Here is a 17,486-nt window from a genome sequence, read left to right as displayed (position 1 = left end):
AGACATTTCCCCCGGAGCCTAGCTGGAGCATAGCCGAGGATTCCTCTGGAAACCCCGGGAGTCTTCAGAGAAAGGGTCCTTTGAGATGGCAGTGTCCAGGAGAAGTGAGGCCCCGAGCCACAGCTGGGCTTCCGTGTGCAGGCCAGGCCTGGCCAGTTAAGAGGCCTTTCCGGGCTCAAGGACTGAAACCCGCCCTCCAAGGAAGCCCTTCGACCTCGCCTGTTGGAACCGCTCCCCTTCTCCGCCTCCCTTCACACCGCAGAGCCCCGAGGAGAGTAAATGCCAAATGAGCCTTTGACTCCCCTCGTGGAGGCCACCCCCAGGGACACTCTTCTCCACTCGTCGTCCAGGGCCCTCTACTTACTCTCGTCCTCCCAGGCCAGGGTGATGTGGCTGAAGGTGCTTCCTGGGTGGGCAGAGGTGGAAGGCTGGGCAGCCCTGTGCTCTGCCTGCCCACCCCTGCAGCCCCGCTCAGCTGGGAGCTGGAAGGTGGCTCCACGGGCACCTATTGTGTCCTGACCTTTGGCCTGATCAAGGCAAAGTGCAGAGCCTTGAACAGAGGAGGGAGAAAGGAGGTGTCCTCTTCCTCTCCTTCCCTTCTCCACTGTGTGCTTTCTCTTTGCCAAACACCAGTCCAGTCATTTACTTATTTTTCCCAGTAACTTAATGGTTTGCGAGGGGGTTGCCTTTCCCGCCACAAAACCTGACGTTCCCTTCCCAGAAATCTCCTGCTCAATCTCATATACCTGGTGAATAAGCCCATTTCCCAGAAGCCTCCTGACCCCCAACCCCCGCTGGAGTTGCTGGCTCTCTGCTTGGATCACGGTGTCTCCAGGGCTTTGTTCTGACCCAGCTCCCATTACTATACTCTTCTGCTTTTTCAGGGTCCACTGAGTCCATCAAAGGCAGCGCTGTGACTACTTTTATTGGTCTTTATGACCTGCATGCCCACTACGGTGCCAAGCGCAATGCAACAGCCAAACCTGTGTACGCAGGGTGGATGAATGCTTGTGAAGTGGGGTACCCTTGGTTCTGCATTCGGCCTGGGCTGCAGACTCCGGCTTGGTAGCTAAGCTCCTGGCTCTGCCCCAAGGCCCAAGGTCCACACCCACAATTTACTCTTGCGCTTAGTGTGTGTGAAAGTGAAAGGGCCAAGCCTTAGAGTTCCACAGACCCAGGTTTGAATCCTTTCTCTGCTCCTTCCCAACTGGTGAAATTAATTTACTTTACTACTGTCCCGTGCCTCAGTTTCCCCACATGTGAAATGAACACAGAGATGTTTGCTTTTCCTGAATTGTTGGAAAACAGCTGTGATATTTGCAAAGTCCTGGCATGAGCAGTGGTTGATACAGCGATCATCTTTTCTCAGGCAAGGAACTGTTCTTACTCTCTGGAGGGTGGGCCAGGAAGGTGTTTTGGCAAGGACACGGGTGTCCTCAGACTTCTCCTCTGCCTGAGTTTGTTTACTCTTGTAGGAAAAGCACCTTCCCCAGGACAGCAATAAAGCTGCTGGCTACACCAGCCTTGCCTAGAGTCCCAGGCGTCTGCGGGTCCCCGGCCACCTGCTGCTGCCTGGCCCACTGTTTAGGCTGTGATAGCTTTGGGAACATGCAGGGACAGGAAAACAAACACATTACTCACTGGGGACTTGCATCCGTGAGCTGGTGAGCTGCTGGCATCTCAGGACTCCTGAGGGTTCCCAGCAGAAGCAGCATATTGATATGAAGACTCTGTTCTTGCCCTGCTTCCTTCCTCCTGTGTCTTCTGGGCACCCATCATATGCCAGGCGCCTGGTTAGGTTCTGGGGATAAGATGAGGAGGAAGACGTGGTGCAGGGGACAGACCAGCTGGCAAAGTGAGATGTCCATATTCTAATCAGCAAAAGGACTTCGTGGCTGGGATTAAGGGGAGGATCTTGAAATGGGGAGAGCATGCTGGGTTGTCCAGTTGGGCCCAGGGTTACTACAAGTGTCCTTATAAAAGGAAGCCGAGGTGGCATGCCAAGGAGCAGACTTCGGAGGGGTGTTGCTGGGGGCTAGCAGCGCTGTCGTCCTCTAGCAGAGGAGGAGGCAGTCCCCGAGTTTCCTTTGGACTTTCCAAAAGGAACCAGCCGCTGACATCTTGCTTCTCCAGCTTCTTAATACTTATTTTGGATCTCTGACCTCCAGAACTGGGAGGGAATAAATTCGTGCTTTTAGCTGCCGGGTTTGTAATTTTTGTTACAGCACCAAAAGGATACTAATGCAGCATTGTGGCTGCAGTATTGTGACGTGCATGGACCCATTTGAACCCAAATGGGTCACAGTTCCAAGATAGAGCCCTGGAGTCCCAATGCCTGGGTGTAACTTATACTATTTAAGGGGTTTTCCCTGTTATAACTCAAAGCCCCAGGTTTGTCTGCCTTTGGTAAAATAAGGATTATGCTCATTTCCACCTCCTGGTGACTGTGAGGCCATGGAGGTCCAGTTGCCCAGAACCTCCATCCTGTGCCTTTCCTGGGTGTCCCCATCAGTGGGAAAGCTCCGGTCTTAGGCTGACACTGTGGTGGACTGCAGGCTGGGGCTCTTGGACAGGAGGACTGAGAGGACTGGGTGCCTCAGAATTTCCTCCCAAGTCACTTGTGCTTCCTCACTTACATTCCCAGGAACTCCTGCCCTCCGCCCCCATTGGCTTCTCATGAGCATATGTAGGTGTGCTCGCTTCCGTGCACTGAGCTCCTGTCTCCTGCTCTGTGCCACCCAGGCATGTGGCATGGGCACCGTAGGAGGACCTGCCTCAGGCCTCCTGCATCTGAGCCTGGCTAGCAAGGCTTCCGAGATGGTCAGGCAGCTCCTGGAGAAAGCCAGGCGTCCTCAGGGCCCGGTCTCCTCCAGGGATAGCTGCTCGGTTTCCTCCTGCCATTGTTGGCAGGAGAGCTGAGAATGCTGGATTCAGGGCCAACCTGGGTTTGGGCTTCTTCCCTGGGACATTTGGGAAGGAGGCTGATGGCTTAGATGCTGCTGGGATTTGTTCATTGTTCTCGCTGTTGGGATTGTCACTCTGTAACAACTGCCTGGGCCCCTGTCCTTCAAAATGGTCAGCTACTTCCACAGCCTGCGTCCAGAAGGAGGGGCCCCAGGCAGTGGGAGGATGCAGGGCTCCTCCAACCCAGCACTTTTGGGGCCCTGACCCTGTACCTGGTGTGCTAGGCCCCTGTGGTCACCACCCCTCTGACAGGTAGGAGCCACGGTGCCCTTTTCACAGACTGCACTCTTGTCTGCCTGTTGGTTGGTTGCTGGCGTAAGCCTATCCCCTCCTTCGATCCTGCACATACAGCCAGAGAAGAGCAGTCATTATCACCACTTCACACATGGGGAAACCGAGGAACAGAGAAAGGGAATTGCCTTGAGTCCCGGGGTAAGTAAGATGTGATCCCAGATGTGCGTCTGAAATTCATGATCTTTGCTTCTCACAGATGCCCGAGGCAGCGGAGGCTTGCCTTGGTTTACTGTAGGGTTTTCTCTTTCCCAACCGAGAGTACCTTTGTTGTTGTGTTATGGTGGTCTGTTTGCATTCCTAAGGCCTTGTCAGCAGGTTTGGAGAGTGAGGGGCAGCCTTGAAGCTTCTGGGCTGGAAGAAGAGTCTCCCCAGGACAAGGACCTGAGTGCATTTTTGCACAAATACAAGCCGGGCCAGACATGCCTGCAAGACGTCCCGGGTTCTCTGTTCCGTGCAGGAAGCCCCAGTAGGCCTCGAAGCACGTGCCTCGGTTGGGTTGGAGCCCCTCAGGTGCTTTCGCTGCTCCATCTCCGTAAAAGCATATGCACACGTGGATGGATGGCTTCTAGGAGCGGCACTGGGAATTTCAAGATTTTCTGTCACAATAGGAAGAATGGGAGAGGGTTTTCCTGCTTTATCTCCTTCATGCCGTGGCCATGTGGTTAGTTCACGGAAGCGACTCGATCCTGTGTTCTGCTTGCTTTGGGCAGTCTGGCCGGAAGTGAACTGAGCTTGGGGTGGAAAGACTTGACTTTGAAATTGCCACTCCAAGCCACCTCTGAACCTCTCTGAGCCTAGTTTCTTCAACTGGAATGTGTGATAATGGTGCCTACTTTCCTTCATCCTCGGGGTTAGATGGAATGTATGAACTTCGATGTGCAAGCACACTGTGAGAGCTTCCAGAGCTAGCTGCTTCCTGCTCTTCTCCGCCAGAAGCCCCCAACCCTCTGGTATTCAGGAGGGTGTTCCAGGGGCCCTGACACCTGCTGGGCGGAGAACCACTGAGCAGGAGATACACCCCACAGAGGGGTTTTCTTAGATGGTCCGTTTCAATAGTCTCTGCTGGCAATAAGCCAGATGATGACAGCTCAGAGTGCTCCCTCTTAGACTCAGTCGATCCATTGATTACTCAGAGGGCATTCACTCAGGGCTTACTGCATGTACCACTGCACACTCATTAGCTCAGGTGACTGACCCCAGCTGAACTCAGGACGGGCATTAGTGTCGTGAGGAGCGTTAAGGCAGTTCACCCAGAGTAGGAAGGGAGCCTCATTGTTTTCTAGGACAGCCTTCAGGAGAGGGAAGCGGGCTAGTTCGTCCCTTCCCCTTTCTTCCACAGGCCCTACTCAGGTGTTGGAGCCTCCCTTAGTCTTCTGTGTCTGCTGTAACAAAGGACCACAAACTGGGAGCTTGAAACAATGGAAGCAGCTCTTGTTAGAGCTCTGGAGGCTGGAAGTTTGCAATCATGGTGCCAGTAGGGTGGTGCTCCCTCTGAAGGCTGCAGGGGACCGTCCTTACTGGCTTCGTACTGCCTTCTGGTAGATGCTGGCTGTCTTTGGGACTTTTCTCTATCTTATGGACTGAAAAGTTTGTGTTCCTTTCAACTCATATATTGAAGTCCTAACTCTCAATGTGACTCTATTTGAAGATAGGGCTTCCAAGGAGATGAAAGTAAACAAAGTCAGGATGCATTACCTTATAAGATGATGCACCGGAGAACTTAGCCTGGACTCTCAAGTGCATGAAGAATGTCCTGTGAACGCACAGCAAAGTGGGCTCCTGCAATCCAGGAAGAGTGTCCCCACCAGAAACCACAGCAGCTGGAACCTGAGTCTTGAGTTTCCCAGTCTCCAGAATTGTGAGGGAATGAATGTTTGCTAAGCCACCCAACCTGTGCCACTTGACTTAGGGCAGCCTCAGCCCCCTCCCTGCTTCTGCGTGTCTGTGAGTCTCTGTTCCTCTCTCTTCTCCTAAATGCATCAGTCTTTGGGTAAGAACCACCTCTTGACCTTGTCTTAACTGGATTCCATCTGCAAAACTGCATTTCCAAATAAGGGTGCATTCACACAGGTACCAGGGGCTAAGAGTTCAGCATATCTTTTTGGGAAATACAATTTAACCTAGAGCAAAGCCCAAGGCAAAAATAATTCACCTGGTCTCTCGTAGGAATCAGGATGGTTCCTGGAGGGCTGTGCTTCCCGGGTGTACAGATGGGGACCCCGTCCCATATGGACCTGGACAGGGCCCTTTCCTCCTGTTATCCCCACTGATTCTGCAACAGCATTCACTCATGCTCTCAAAATTACTCATTGGGCACCTACTCTGAGCCTAGTTCTGTGTCCAGCTCTGGAATAGAAGGGCGTAAAGGGCCTTTTCAATCATCAGAGTTGACCATCTGCCGGGAAGGTGAGAGGCAGGCTCAGGAGAACCAGCAGCTCAGTCCAGCTTGACTACTTCTCAGGAAGAGCCAAGGTGGATGCAGGGAAGGAGGACAGTGGCCTCAGCTTCTCTCTGGAGAGAGCCCTTCCGTGGAGCTGCTGTGCAGGGAGCAGCCATGCATGTGCAGGAGGAGGAGAGGCCTGGCTCTGAGCAGGGTCTCATTTGCAATGACCCTGCAGAGGGGAAGAGTCTGGCACTGCAAAGGAGCAAGAAGAAGGCCCTTTGTGGAGTGTGGGGAGGGGGAAGGGAGCTGCTCGGGGGTGGGGGGAGGGCAGGCCAGATCACAGGAGAGAGCTCGCTTTCTTTTTGAGTTTACATTTCTTTGTGCCACACTGAGAGGTACTGATGAGACTGGTTAGTTGAGTCGAGAGTGGAAAGTAACAATGGATGTTGTCGAGGATGTGGGGAAAAGGGTGCTCCCGTACATTGCTGTGGTTCCCTGCCAGCCCCACCTACACAGGCCTCGCTTGGACCCTGTCGGGATTATTCCCTGTTTTCACTTGCAGGGCCCAGTTCCCACAAGCCATCTGCTGGGGGACAAATCCCTTATTTCTTATAAGAAGCACACTGCAGTTGGCCGTGCCCTGCTCACGGGAGGCGTTTCTGAGAAGTGCAGCCCGTCTCATTAGGCTCAGTGGGCAGAGGCCCTGTGGGGACGTGGAACCTGCCTGTGGACCAAGTGCGGTGTGGGGACTGGGCGGGCCAGCAGGGCCCGGAGGCACCAGCAGAGGGTTCTGTTGTGGGAAAGAGGGTGGCTCCTCTCCCTCCTCTGAACACACAGCGGACCGGCACCTTGAGTCTGTGTGCCCAGGTCCTGCCTGAGGGAGAAGCAGGAGGACAGGAAGCAGAGGAGGGAGGGACCGGCTCCCCTTGCCAGGCCGTCCTGCTCGGGCTGTGCCCGCTCTGCCACAGCGGGCAAACACCCCTTTCTCCTTCCGCCTTTGTTCCCTGGGTTCCTCTGACCGTTGGTGTGTGAAATTGTAGCTGCTTGGCAGGGCGGGCGCTCATGAGGCTGTGGGGCACCTGCTGGGTTCCTGCCTCTCCTTCGTCCCTCCTCCCTCCTCTCACCTCTCTTTACCTGGCTGCCAGCTCCTTCCTCTCTATTTCAATAGCATTCAGAGGACGGTCTATACTGCCCGCCTACACTGCCCACCTTTGGGAGTCTTCCAGAGACAGTTTGCCATTCCGCTGTCATTGTCCTCAGGTTAATCTCCCAGAGCCTTCCTGGACATTTCTGGGCTTACAGGACTCTAGGCGGGTGCTGCAAATGCCCCACCTGGGTACCGAGAGATGGGCAGACCTCCAGGGTGCAGGACATTCAAGCCCAAAGAGCGGCAGACACTCAGCAGGCCGAAGGTGGTGGAGGTGGAGCAGCTGAACCAGTCAAGGGGCGGCAGGGGACCCCGGCCTGGAGAGGCCTGGCGGGGAGGCAGAGGAGCTGGGAGAAGCCATCCGATTCTCATTGTATCTGGAAGGTGGGATGTGCTGGTGGACTGGAAGTGTGTAGGGCAGAGGAAGATAGTTTCTATCTTGTGCAACTAGAGTCATGTCTCCACTTGGGATCAGCGAGATAAGTGGAGTGTCCGTCTTGTTTTGTGGGTCACGTGGATAGTTGTGTTTGAGATGTTGGACAGATGGGTTAAGTGGAAGTGTGTAATGAGGACAAGCGTGAAGGCTCATTTCATGTGTCACCTCGACTACTAGGCCATGAAACCCAAATCAACATCAAACACCAGTTTATTTTTCTCAGTGAGGTTACTACTTATGTTAGTAGACTGAGTAAAGGTTGTTACCCTCCAAAATGTGGGTGGGCCTCATACAATCAGTTGCAGGCTTTGAGAGAAAAAGTCTGAGGTCTCCTGTGGCAGCAGGGAGAGGGGACCTTTCCCCTCAAGCTGCGATATTGGCCCTTTCCTGGGTATCAGCTTGCTGACCTGCCTGGCAGCCTCTGGGCTTGTCAGCCCCCAGAGTCCTCTGCACTGATTCCTCAGTACTCTGTTTTCCCCAACACAACACACACAGCCTATTAGTTCTGTTTTTCTGGAAAATCCTGACTAGTATGTGGAGTAAAGAAATAAATTTGGATATCTGAAATTTATAGAGAAAGGAATGTATTTGGATTCATTCTTGGGAGCCATGTTGTTTAAACCTTGAGGCTGGTGGGACCTCACAGGAGGCAAGTGTGGACGGAAGGAGCAAGTCTGTTGGGCTGTGCAGGATTGGAAATCGCGTGTGTGTGCTGTTTGCTGATCACTTACTATGTGCCAGACACCCGCCATTTTGCAATGTGCCTCTTCTTAACACCAGAGTCATCTGTCTTTTGGGTGGAAGTTTGAGGAGTGATCCTGACAGGGCCACCTATTTCTTTATCACCCTGGTGGCAGCCCCTTCAGTCCTCCAGAGAGCAAAAGGACATCCTGCGGTTCCTTCTGCCTCAGGAATTGATTGTCCCGGCATCTTCCTTCCAGGCTCTTCAGATTGCTAACCTCCAGCCCCTGGAAGCCGTTTAGTGTCCCCTGGTCCCGAGTAATCCCATTTATTAAAACATGTGCAGCTTCCTTACTGGCAAGTGTTGGTAAAAATAGTTCTGCTGCCCCCAGGGGACAGGGTCATTTGAACTTAGTGACTCGAAAAACATTTGGTGTGAATAATACACAGTGCAGGGCTACAGTGATGGATTCCCTCGTTCTCTTTGTTCCTTGTTTTCTTTCTGAGGCAGAATGTTTAACCCATATTTTCCAAGAACTGTGTAGGTGGGTTGCTGGGGACAATTGGTTTTTAGAGAAGCATTGTTCCTCTGGATGTGGAAACCATGAAGAAAGCATAACAGGGAGCAACAGTCACCCTGACAACCAGGCTTGGGCTAGTTATGGTGAATGTTGCAATGTGTTTGGGTCACCACGTGCTTCAGGTTGAGTATCCCTTGCCCTAAGTGCTTGGGATTTTGAAATTTTTTTTCAATCTGGGAATATTTGCGTATACATAATGAAATACCATGGGGATGGGCCCCAAGCTTGAACACGAAATCCATTTGTTTCATAAACCCTTAGCCTCAAGGTAATTTCAAACTTTTTTTTTTTTTTTTTTTTTTTTTGACACCAGAGATTAAACCTAGGGGCACTTTACCATTGAACTACGATGCCCAGACCTTTGTTAAAATTTCTTTTTTTTTTTTATTTTGAGACCAGGGTCTCACTAATTTGCTGAGGGTCTTGTGAAATTGCTGAGGCTGGCCTGGGACTTGTGATCCTCCTGTCTTAGCCTCCCAAGTCACTAGGATTATGGGTGTGCACCATCACACCTGGTGCATACAATATTTTTTAAATGATTTTGTGCATTTCATGGTGTGGAATTTTGCATTTGTGGAATCATGGTGGCCCTTAACAAATTTTGGATTTTTGGGTCATTTCAGATTGGGGATTTTGGGATTGGGGATGCCTGACCTGTTTAAGAATGTCACACTTTTCCCTGAGTTGGATTTTGCTCTGGATCCTGGATAACACCCAAGGCCTTTCTCTAGTCCAAGGTCAAGTGCATCATCTGCTTTCCTAGGATGTGGTTGGTTCTGAGAAGGAAGGGGTGCAGTTTGGGGGATAGAAGGGATACAGATCTTCGTGTGAGGAGCCCCGAGTTCTGGTTCTGGCCCTGCCCCTGGCTGGTGGGGAGACCTGGAGAGAGTCTCACTCCTCTGAGCAGCAGTGTCTCCATCTGCACGGAGTTCGGTAAGGTGACTGCTTGGAGGTTGGGCTTTGGGCAGAGAGAGGTCCCCGTCCCAAGGGAAGGAGCCAGGCCTCCTCTGGCATCCAGCTGGCTGCCATGTGGTAGAGGTGGGGGGCTCCAGAGCCGCCGGATTAATTTCTGGACATTGTAATACAATAAAGTGTCTTGAACTTTAGATGCAACCATGAATTTGAGCATAAATGAAAACCCTGGGGTGGAGCCTGCAGCCAAATGAAGCCCCAGGTCTTCTGGGCTCAGTGTTCACGCATCACTCTCAGGGTTACCCCGGGCCGGGGCTGGGGCGGGGGCGGGGGTCGCTTTTGATTTAGTATGTTTTGAAATCAGAACAGGTGTTTTCAAGGAGATGGGAAAGCAAGCCAGACTGGGTGCTGTAGCCTAGAGACCCAGAGAGGGCACGGCCATCTCTCCTTGCCAATAGAAATTTGCACCTGGCCAGGGACACGGCAGCTCCTCTCCTGGGACCTGTCCAGTCCTGGCTCTGGCTGTGGCTCCGTGGACTCCCTGGTAATATTCAGCATCGTCATTTTCTTCCCCCGTCGCATATCCTGGAGGTCTGTGTGTGGTTCCAGGTGCACCCCTTCTTTGTAAACTGCTCCGGAGTTCCATGGCATCCCCCGTCTTTCCTCTTAATGCCTGTCTGTCTTCTTTCAGCCATTTTCCTCTTTTATTTCAACCTCTGGTTTCATGCCAAGGGGTGGTGGGACTTTTGCTTCTACTGACTCCATGCCTCCCTTCTTCCTTCTCTCCCTTCCTCCTTCCCTCCGTCCACTCATCAGACCCACTCTGTCTATAGCTTTTGGTGTACAGTCCAGAACCCTGAGGTCTTGCCTCCAGGGACTGCAGCCTAAGGGGACAGAGAGAGCCCCTGGAGGCAGGTCCTTCTGACGTCTTCTTGGGAGCTCCTGGTGACCCTGTGAGAGTCTGGGGCAGGTGCTCATCTCTCAAAGGAATATCCGGTCCTTGTACCATGAAGGCCACCTCTGCCTTATCCTGGAAGGCCTGCTAGGACAGTCATCAGCTGCCCCTCACCCCTCCCATTGCCGACCCTGTGGCTTGAGCAGATGACAGACTGGATCGAGGACCATGAGAAGGGGTGAGGTGGCTGTCATGGGCCCCACTGGGGTCTTTTTTGTTGGCCTGGGGCAGAGCAGACCTCTACACAGTTGTGAACCTGGAGCCAGCTTCAAAGTGGACCCAGGGCTTCGGTCTTTCTCCCTTGAGGGGATTGAGTGGAGATGAACCCAGGGAGTGGAGGCAGCACCTTCAGAGACGGCTGCGGAGAGAGGGGAGGAGGCTCCAATGCGCCTTCATCCAGATGGGCGGAAAACCCGCTTCAGTGCCTGGGTTTCCTCCTCCAGGTCCGCACACTCAGCTCCTGTCCTTGTGGCCTTTGTAGGATGATCACAGTAAAGACCAACATGGCCCTAGGAACCACGCTGCCTGTGCACCGCTCAGTGTGGGCGGCAGCTCCCACCGATGACTCCGCTCTTAACTCTCCGGTCACTGGAGAGCGTCCCATAAGCTCTGCTGTCTCCCTTAGTCCTGTGTGTTAAAGGGAACGTATCACTGTCCTCCTTCAGGGGACATTGGAGAGAGGAACGTGAGCTGTTCATGTGAACCACCCTGCTTGACTCAGAGGAGTACCCGGCACTCGGGAAGTGCCCCGTAAGCTGGAAACACACACACACACACCTGTGCACACATACCCAGAGCCCAGACCGGTATGTTGTTAGAGAGGCCTTTCCTGGCCTCTCTGTTACAGTCCCACTCACTCCCCTCTCCTTTCTAGTCTGTCTTTATTGAGCGCCATAACACGTACCACCATCTCTGTGTATTTACTTGTCAGTGGGTTGCCAGCTGCACCTCAAAACCCCCACAAATACAGGGATAGCCTGATTTCGTTTGATGTCTTATTCCTTGGAACATAGTAGGAACCTCATAATTATTTGTTGAATGGATGAGTTCCTACTTTAGAGATGAGCTCCAGGCCCACACTCAGGCACAGAGAGGCAGAGTAACCAACTCCAGGTCACCCAGTTGCTGGAAGACAGATCTAGGCCTAGAGCCCCTGTTCTAATCTCAATCATTAGTGTCTTCCTGTGGAAACAAAGAGAGCTCAACCTGCCTGCAGCCCAGTCAGGACTCAGCAAATGTCAAATGGAAGTAGTAATGCTTACAGCACCCGTCCCTGTCCCCAGGCACCTGGTTTGGCTAATCCAGCTTGTGTTTCTGTTTCTCATACATGGAGCACACCCCGTGCCCTTGATGTGACAAGGAGGATTTGAGGTGTCCAGCATGCACCACCAGGCACGAGCCTGGTGCCTGCATAGGTGGCCACCAAGGACTGGTGACCACTTGCTCTGTTTGTTTCCCTTATTGTTTTGCCTAATGCGAGTGCATTGTGTTGCCCTTAATGTCACTTGTTTGCCTCTCTTATCTTCGTCCCTCCTGAGGGTGCGACCGACCGAGCCTTATTCATCTCAGCATCCCCACCTTCTCACACAATCCTTGGTATGCAGTTGACATATGGTATGCAGCTGATTGTAGGCCCCTGAGTGAATGGAGAACGAGCAAACACACCAGCTCCGGTCGCTGGGGCCACTCTGGCCGGGTACCTGGGGTCTTACCCTCCTGTCAGATTCAGGTCGAGGACAACAGGACCGTTGTTCCATTGTTCCCAGATAACACACCCTATCTGAGCATCTCCGCTGGGCCACCCTTGGACACACCCAAGTGCTGCCCTATCGCTGGCCCCACGTGGACCCCTGGCAGTGCCCACACAGCCTGCCCCGAGGGGAGCTTGCACCCTCCCTAACCCGCCTCCCTGGACAGACTGTGTGAGAAGGCACTCATCTGCCCTGGGCTCTTCCTGTGCCAGTGCCTAGAGACACGTGAAGTAGCCACGCTTTATTTTCCTCTGATTCTTCGGTGTGACTGCTCTCTTCCAGTTTGATTTTGCAGACACCTTGTCCAGTGAGTCCATTCTTATCTCTGTTTACTGTTGGAGAAACTGAGGCTCAAAACTCATATGACTCCTAGGTCACAGTCACATATGTTAGTGAAAGAGCCAGGACTGGAACCAGCTGTCCACCCCAGCGCTTCATCCACGCAGTGACCCACGTGGCTGAATTGGTGGATCTTCTGTACCTTGCCTCTTTCAAAGGGATATGAATTTAATGATCCAGAACATTTTCAAGTCTGTTAGCATCATGTGACATCTGGACTCCCTAGGAGATGTGGCAGTTGTGGCTTAAGGAACTGAAGTGGCTTTGGGGATTGTCCAGCTCAGTGATGGGGGAGTTCCCCTTTCTACCATGAGTCCATCTTCAAACAAATTTGACCCTTAATATCAATTGTTCTCAAACTAGGCTGAATATTGGAATCACCTTTGGGATTTAAAAATCCTGTTGCTGGTTCCTTAGCCCCAACGATTCTGATTCCATCTGGAATGGAGCCTGGACATTGGTGGTTTTGTTTGTTTGTTTGTATGTTGTCTGTTTTTGACACTGGATTGAGTCCAGAGGCACTCTAACACTGAGCTACATCACCAGTCTGTTTTTGATTTTTATTTAGAGGCAGGATCTCACTAATTGCCCAGAGCCTAGTCATTGGGACTTATGACATCTCCCCAGGTGACCCTACTAAGCAGCATCCATGTCTTAGACATCCCTGTTACAGAGGTTTTGGAAACTAATATGCAACTGAGAGTCTCCAAACTCTGTTTTATTTTATTGTTTTATTTTTAGTTTTTAGTTTTTGGAGTACTGGTAGTTGAACTCAGGGGCACTGAGCCACTGAGCTACATCTCCAGCCCTATCCAGACCCTACTTTAGATGGTGTTCCCCCCCCTCCCAGGGCACACCTATGCTGAAGCCTACTCAACTGGGCTCCGGTACACAGAAGTTGACGTTTCAGAAGAAATGACAGTGCTGAGAGGAGGCTGAGGGGGCAGCTGTCCTGGACTGTGCCCCTGCTTCTGTCAGGCCCTGTTCTTAGCACTCTATAGATGTTTCCTCATCCAGTTCACAGTCCACAAAATAGCTCTAAGAGGCCTCTGCACACATCATTCCTATTTAACAGATGAGAAAAGTAGTCATGGGGTCTGCCGGTACTTTGCTCGAGGTGGTAGTGACAGAACTGGAATCTGAAGCCTGGTTACTTGACTCAGAACCCTACACCTGTAGCCTTTCAGGATGATCTTCACACCATACTATACTGTTTCCTGTATGGCTGAGAATCTTTCTCACCAGTTTGTCCTCCCTGGTGACTCTGAAGCATGGTTCTATTCTGACAGGAGCCTGCACTCCTTATTTCATCTGTAGGGGAAAGTCAAACACCTTGATACAGCGAGTGAGGGATAGATACCCTTATAGCCTTGGCCAGCCGCTCTTCACTGTCCATGTTATACGTGTTGTTAGTAATGCCTGAAACTCCCTTCCCTCTCTCTGCCTGGAAAAAGCCTATTCTTCAATACCTAGCTCAAATATCCACTTCTCTATCCTGCCTGGGCGGTGCCTTCCTATGTGTGCTCTGAGCTCTTGGTCCCCCACGTGTGATTAAGAACACACTTTTTCTCCTGTCCCTCAGCGACCATGGACTCCTGGAGGAGTGGAGCTCTGCTTTACTCGTGTTTGCTGTTCCTCAGTGTCCACCACACAGTGCCAGTGAATGGCCTCCTCTCACACGAGGGCTGGCTTCCTTCAGGCTCTGCTTGGTTCTGGCCATAAAGCTGCACTCTCTTTCTCTTCTGCCCATTTACAGGTTTTCCGATTGTGACAATGCTGTCCTGCAAGGAGCATGATTGGCACTTGCCTTGCCCTCCTGGGCTGCACTGTAGTTTTGATGACTCCTGGGCTCCAGGGGAGATCCCCCTCTTCAACCTAGCATGTCTCAGGGCCTAGAAGAAGAAAACCAACCAGCTTTGGGAACAGCCTGTGTGAGGAGAGCTTGGCGTCTTACTTAGTGTTCAGCTGGGTTCTGGGCCAAGACGTTGTGGGCTAGAGGAGTCAGGCAGGAGAACAGGTTCAGGCCACAGGGTCCAGGGGTTCAGGAAGGAGTCGGACCACAAGAAGTGAAATGCCCATTGTTTTCTCAAGTGCTTTTGTGGACATGGCAGTAGTTGCTCACCCAGGGGTAGGGCCCTTTTAGGAGAGCCCCACCAGGGTCTGCAGAGGGCGGGTGCATAGGGAGCTACAGCATGAAAGGGGGTAGAGATGTTCTGCTGATGAATTGTTCTGGTGATGAATGAAGGAAAAGTTGAGTTTGAAAGATGCTGAGTGAATTCTAAGAATGTATCCCACAGAAACACAGGCATAAGCACAGACTGATGGAAATAGGATCTTCATGTGGAGAGTATTTGAAATAGAAAACCGTGACTCCGTTTAGATGTTCATTAATTTGGTATTTGTTGATTAAATTGAGATACTTATAAGTTGGACTACTATACCCATTAAAAAGAAAGTTTAGACAGATAAGTATGTGAGGTAATGCATTCATTAGCTCAGTTTCACCTTCCACAAGGCATACAAATTTCAAAACATCATGTCAGACAACATAAATATATACACTTTTTATTTGCCAATTAAAAAGAATTTAATTTTAGAATATTTAATGACTTTATGAACTGATAGTGAACAAAGTTATATTAACTACCAAAGAGTAACACCAACCTTAACTATTGATTAAAAAATAAACTAAAAACCCCCGGGCCATTGAATAGCAGTGAGTGATGTTTTCTTAATAGCTGCGTTCTAATGCAGCACCACTAACCAGATCTACTGCCTCAAATTCTGAATGCACAAGGCACTTACCATACTCTGTTGTCCCTGCCTCTTCAGTGGCCTGTAGGTCAGTCCTAGGAGAGAGCACTGCATGAAGGCAGGTCCTGGGCTGCCTGTCAAGTACAGTGGTGTGGCCAGGACCAAGCCCCAGAGAAGGAGCCTGGTAGACTTTCTATCAACATTTGTGAATGAAAAAAAAAAAAAAAAATGAATGAATGAATGAATGAATGAATGACCAGAGGGAACAGTTTTCTTTCCACAAGTTTCTTTTGCCTCCTATTCCTTGAACACATGAGGCTGTAGTCTAAACCTGGAGGTCCCTCCTCCCTCTCCTGGATGCTGTACAGGCTACCTCATTATCCCCAGGCTATAGAGAAGCATGGATTGGGGAGAGGCTCGAAATGAACCTTTGAGCGTCCAGTGCGTAGCTGACATGGTCAGTGAAGTCAGGCAGATCTGACTTCATTGATGAATTTCACTGTAGGCGCTGAGCTGACCCAGAAGCGGAGAGCCTCATCTGACAGTGCGCTAGTGACTCAGATCTGCTGGGGTTTGTGCCTGCACTCCAGCATGGCTGCCCGTGTGACCTTGGCCTGGTTACTTAACCTTGCTGAATCTCAATTTCCTGATCTGTAAAGGAAGGCTAAACGTGCTTCTCTTGAGGATAGAGTGAGAATGAAATGTGATAACGTAAGAGAAAGTCCTCTGAGGAAGTGCCCATTGAGTAGGCAGCCAAGTGAGGAGCCCCATTGTCCTCGGGCCTCATCCTCCCCAGGAAGCGGCCCAGTGCCCTGTCAGAAGAGGTTATAATGTGGCTCTCACTCTCATTCAGTGCTTCTCTCGGCCTCCCAGGGTTTTCAGTTAAAGCAAATAAATTATCCTGCTCTGTGGGCTCTGTGTTCCGTAGCCGGCCATATGTTTGAGCTTGATAGAGATTCCTATCAGGCTGGGTAATATTACCCAGCAAGGGATGACATTTCTTATCAGAGGCCCTGTGGAATCAGAGATAGGAGCGCTTTCTTTTCACTGGCCACCAGGCCTCTGTGTGCAGGCTGCAGGGTGGGCGGCAAGGGGTTGGAAGTGGGCGACTTGGGCTGTGGTGACATCAGCTGGCCTTCATCTCTTAAGACAGCCACTCCTGATGGCCTGTCTGGTTGGAAGTGGGCCCATTAGAGACTTTTGTTTTGAAAGCCCTTGGTAGCCATAGGGCAGGGGAGAGTGACTGAGAACAGGAGGAGGGAACTCCATGCTGGGTTTTCCTCTGTGTCCCCTTCTAGACACAGCCGGGTGGTCCCCTGCTGCAGAGCAGTGCTGGGGATCGGCTGGGTGGAGGCTGCTGAGGCCCTGTACCCACCGGGGGCTGTGCTGTTGGAGTGTCAGAGTGCTGGGGAGCCCCCACATGCCCCTCCACGCCCACCCATCCTCTCCACCTTGCTCTGTACTCAGGAGGTGACTGTGTGGATGTAGCCACAGGATGAATGCCACATGGGGCTCTGTCTCTAGCTTTCTGGAAGGATCTCAGGATGGGAGGGCAGGAAGGGAGCGAAGTCAGGATATCTCCTTCCTCTACCTCTGGGGTCCCTCACTGATTCAGGTACAGTCTACACAGCAGGTCCTAGGTTTGCATTCTGATTCTGGCGCATGCTCTCTTTGTGATATTAGGCAGGTTGGGTCTCTCTGCACCTTGGTTTCTTAATCTGTAGTGTGTGAGTGACGTCACTATTTTCATGTTCTTCACTTGCTTTTGTGACTCACTGGCCTCTGGGTCTTTCATTCGCTCTGAGATTTTGGAAGAAGAGGCACTACGGGGCAGAGGTCACTGCAGACCGAGGGCCGCAGGGCAGGCAGAGGAGATCAGAGGTACCCACACGATTTGGGGCCGTGACCCCTGTTGTAGATCCAAGTGCAGGGCTCTGTCCTGTCTGAGTTCCGGTAGTCCTGCCCTGTTCAGCCCCACTCACAATAATAACCTCGCTGTCATCAGAATGGGAAGGAGAAGTGGTTTTCTCTCTCTGTGGACCATTCCAGGCAGCAGTTCCGGTCCCGGTTTGCTTCCTGGTGGCTTCCTTCCTGGTGGCCTCACATCTCGGATTCCTTCCATTTCTCTCCCTCCTCTCCCATCTCAGGCTTCACTGGGGACAGTAAGTCTCATTGCCTTATTGAGTCTTCCTGTCTCTCACCTGTCTTCTCAATGACTGTGTCCAAATTCTGAGAGCGCAACTTTGACCATGTCTGTCTCCATCTCTCCATGTGACCGTCAGTAGCTCC

Source organism: Sciurus carolinensis, chromosome 1, assembly GCF_902686445.1.
Source record: "Sciurus carolinensis chromosome 1, mSciCar1.2, whole genome shotgun sequence".
NCBI classification, from domain to species: Eukaryota; Metazoa; Chordata; class Mammalia; order Rodentia; family Sciuridae; genus Sciurus; species Sciurus carolinensis.
This window is presented reverse-complemented; position numbering follows the sequence as displayed.